This window comes from Acanthochromis polyacanthus, chromosome 11, assembly GCF_021347895.1.
Source record: "Acanthochromis polyacanthus isolate Apoly-LR-REF ecotype Palm Island chromosome 11, KAUST_Apoly_ChrSc, whole genome shotgun sequence".
NCBI classification, from domain to species: domain Eukaryota; kingdom Metazoa; phylum Chordata; class Actinopteri; family Pomacentridae; genus Acanthochromis; species Acanthochromis polyacanthus.
Genome location: NC_067123.1, coordinates 298,068 through 302,391, shown reverse-complemented (window position 1 = coordinate 302,391; position 4,324 = coordinate 298,068). Strand labels below are relative to the sequence as shown.

Here is a 4,324-nt window from a genome sequence, read left to right as displayed (position 1 = left end):
GGAAGAATAATAATAATAGAGGAGAAAAAACGGACACAGATCCATGAAACTACTGGTGGAATTTCTTTGAAACTGGAAAAACAATTGGTTACCCTAGGACATATTTGTCTAGAATTCTACTGACAATAAGTCATTACAAAGAAATGGCTATGTCAGGAGCCACCCTCCATAGAAGACTGGTTCAATGTGTGCACGATGTTTTTGTAACGGAGAAATTAACATCTGCACCGAGACTCAGAGCAGAAATGTTTGATAAACGCCTGGAACGGCTGGATTGAGTTTATCAGCCCATAGAGACCAGACTAAGTGACGTAAGTTGTACTGCGACTGCCCTGGTTAACGCTTGTTCAGTATGTCTGTTTGTTTGCCAAAATTGAAAACAGTTTGTAAAGTACATTTGTAAGATATTGCTTATCCTACTGACTACTTTATGGAAAAAAAGAGAATTTAAAAAAAAAGAAATTGGACAAACATAAAACAGGATAAACAGACCTTAATTAAAGATGTTTATTTTGTTTATTGGCGTATGCAAGTATGAAAAGCATGTTCACTCACCACAGTCAGGATGTTTTCTGTCATTTCTTTCTCCTGCTGCACGATATTTAACCTGGATTCAGGCACAAAGAAGTTTACGCTCACACCTTTTTGCATTTCAACTCAAAATAAAATCTGTCTGGATGTGTATTTTTCATTAATCCGTGCATCTGAGCCGAAACGCTGCCATTTGTACTGACTTTAAGGTAAGCTTATTGGTTCAGTAAATGAATTGAACTTGAAAAGAAAGTAAAGAAGCAGCGTTTACATGTTTATCTGATGAGGTCCTGGTTGGTTTGTTTCTCTGGAAAGCTGCTCAGCACGATGGTTCTGATGGCCCTTTAAAAAACACAACAAAGACACATTAATCCTGTGCTTGAATGCTCATAAAATAAGTCTTTTAATGGGGCTGAAGAAGGTGTGATTTGACTTTCTACTATAATCTTGACAATGGATGTGTAAGAATGTTAGTGAAAGAATGATTTGATTTAATGAAAGTCCAAAACCTGGGCCACATTTGTGCCAAAACAATACAAAAATTAAATATGAATCTACAATAAAGCATAAATGCAATCCATGTTTTTGAAGAGAAAAAGCCAAATACTCCAAAAAAATAAGAAAAACGATATTAAAATGCTCCAAATGTATCAAACCAATTCCACATATTATCACTGAATTATATTTCTGGAGTCTTTATTCATTGTCCTGCTTGTTCACTTGGGTTGAAAAAAAAGTTATTGTTTCACCTTCAGACAACTTATTTTTTTCCATGCTTGTCTTTACTGAACAATATTAAGCAAAACTTTTTCAATCCTTTTGGTTTTTGTTGCTAACAACCACATTTCTGTAATCAAATAGATATTTAAGGTTTCTTCAAGATGCCAACATTAAAATGAATGTTGGAAAATACCATGACAAACTTATACTGGTCAGCTACAACACTAAATATTAAGAGATTCATGTGAGAACTTTCCTCCTTTAATGTACAATCAGAGCTGGTGACTTCCACACGGCGGCAAATAAACACTTGGAGTCAAACTGTTCTGCTAGTTTAGTATTTATCTAATTTAATCTGTCCTCAGTGAGTGTTTCCTCTCCTACCAGCGGTTGTAGATGATCACTGCCATGGCGGTGGTCGGAGGCAGAGTGGACAGATCCAGATCCACATGTTTCACACCTGGAGGCACTTTGCTGACACACAGCAGCTCATTCAGCAGCATGTTCAACACTGGGATGGTCAGTCTGGGGATGAAGAAGCAGGGGAGATAGTTACAGGATTCTACTGATACATTATCTGTCTAACTATGCTACTTAATGTTTTATCCTTATCCAAGTTTGGTATTTGTGCTTCTTTGTCTGTTATTTTCTTTCTCGGCTACACAGTAAAGGAGGCCTTCACACCTCAGTTTATTCAGAGTTTAAGTAAAAGCTGTGCAGCGACTGTGAAGAACAAGAGTCACCGAGGGACTGAAGGTTGGGCCTGTTTGTCTGATGAGCTAAACAAAAGAATTCACTGAGACTAAATTTAGCCTTTTATGAAAGAAAAACGACCATCAACTCATGATAATGTGCACACATTCATAATCAAAGTAATCACAGTGGTCAAAGAAAAATAAGGCGACCCAGCTCACCGCCTCTCTCTTCCTCAGATAAAGTAAACAGATGAGCATATCAGCTTAATTATCCTCACCCATATCCATGAGACCCACTAACCCTCCATTCAATATGATCACAAAACAATATCAGAACCAAAGCAAACACGAATAACAAGAAACTCATTCAGAGAGTGTAGTACTCCCTGAAAATTTCATCAAATCTGTTGGTCTGTTTTTGAGTAATGTTGCAGACAGACAGGACAGATCAGAAGATCAGCCAGGACCAGAGCCTCTCACAAGTTTAAAGATACTGATTATCAGTCATTAAACTAAAGTATAAAAAGATATACAAAAGAAGAAATAACCGTAAGGACATGAAAAGAAACACTGCAAAGACATGCAAAGCCACTACAAAATGATGCACACACGACAAAAGATGCAAAAATGACCACAGTATGAGCCAAAATGATCACAATAGGACTGAAATTGCACACAAAGAGACATCAAACAACTATAAAGAGATGTAAAGTGACCACAATAAGATGTAAAATGACCACAGAGAAACAATACGACCACAATACCACTGAAGTTGACCACAAAGAGGCAAAATTAAGTAAATAAGTAATTATAAGAGAAACAAAATTACCAAGCCACGAAAATTATCACAGAGACACAAACCAATGACAGAGATGAAAAATGAAAACACAGTGACACAAAGTGTCTACTACACACAAAATGAACAAAAAAACATTTAAAATGACAGCAAACATGCAAAATTACCTCCCAAAATCACATTTTTACCATAAAGATAAACTTAATTACCAAGGCTTGTACCACTGCAGGATGTTATATAAAAGGTAATATGTTCATGCACCAACTACTGGTTGTACTTTCACTTTAAAAACATTAAAATTTGCTATTAATAATTCTGCAGCTGCATGTAAAATTTTGAAAGCATGACAATTTCTTGCCATTTAGATGACGATATAATATTTGGTAAGAATCGATACAGTGTTTAGATGCTGAAAACACGGTCGCATTTAATATATTTTCTAAAAGTTTCATGACAAAATTAACTTGATTAAATCATTATTTTTCACGCTCACTTCTAAAAGGTTAAAGTGTCAGATAAGCCAGTTAGCCAAACATCGAGAACTGTCCAGTTCTGTGTGACATGAGTAGCTTGAATTTTAAACACGGGTCCTACCAGCTGGGCGGGGACTCACACTTTGACTGAAGGGAGTATTTCTGAGTTAGCGGCTCAGGCTGCTGCTGTGAATAAACCGAGCGCACGTCTTCCACCCGCGCTCTGTTGTGTTTGCAGGCAGCGCTGTTTCGGCTAACATTTAAGCTAACTAGCTACAGTTTCCATCCTGAACCGGACACGGAGGAACCGACTGTCTTACCTGAACGAGAACAAATCAACAAGAAGGAGATAAAAATGTTCAAAAAACGCTCTAAAAGCTCAGAGTAAACGACCGGAGCAGCGACACCGACTGATTCTCACATAATTCATTCTGCGCCTCTCCATCGCTCCTCCATCATTCCGGTTCCACTCCGTCGCCAAGGAGACGCACGAAACGTCATGTCTGCGCATGTTTATGCTGCGTTCAGGTCACATGTTCAAACTTTGATTAAACACAGCTGAGCGACAAACCCTGTTCATGGCTATCTCTGACTTTTAATTCTCACGGATTCCCCATCTCAAGCTAGCAGCGTCTTTAAAAATAAAACCTCAGCGCTAATTAGCAGTAACAGCGTCCATAAAGCTAGTTTCTATGGGCCTTTACACTGTTTTTATGTAAACAGTTCCACTTGTTGTTGAACTAATGCACAAATATAACAAAAATGTGCTAGTTTAGGCTAATTACATGGTGCGGCTATAAGGTTAGCACTGGGGCTGATCACAATTGGAATAAAGCAGTTACTAGGTTTAAAATTATTGCTTTTCCGGTTTTCTCGAGATTTGGTGGACGCAACACTATCATGGTGGCTGATAGATGCCTGTATTTAATTATAATCTGATAATTAAACAAAGCCTACACTACTTAACTGAGGCTGAAGTTATTTTAATTGACAGTTTTCTGCCCATCCCAGAGAGGAAATTAGAAAAAAAAGTAAAAAAATAAAAATAAAAATTCAGGAAAACCAAAAATGAAAAGAAATGGCAAACAAAAAAGTTAGGTTCCAGGAAT

At 37.3% G+C, this 4,324-nt stretch overlaps 1 long non-coding RNA gene across 1 annotated transcript; it reads right to left on the bottom strand.

Moving 5' to 3' along the window:
* Window positions 1–592: 592 nt before the first annotated feature.
* LOC127536164 (uncharacterized) lies at window positions 593–3,725 on the bottom strand. The gene is made up of 4 exons (XR_007945154.1): window positions 3,536–3,725; window positions 1,636–1,776; window positions 803–873; window positions 593–607 (listed from the first exon to the last, which is right to left on the bottom strand). It is a non-coding gene; the product is annotated as an uncharacterized LOC127536164 (long non-coding RNA).
* Between the last annotated feature and the right edge of the window lie 599 nt (window positions 3,726–4,324).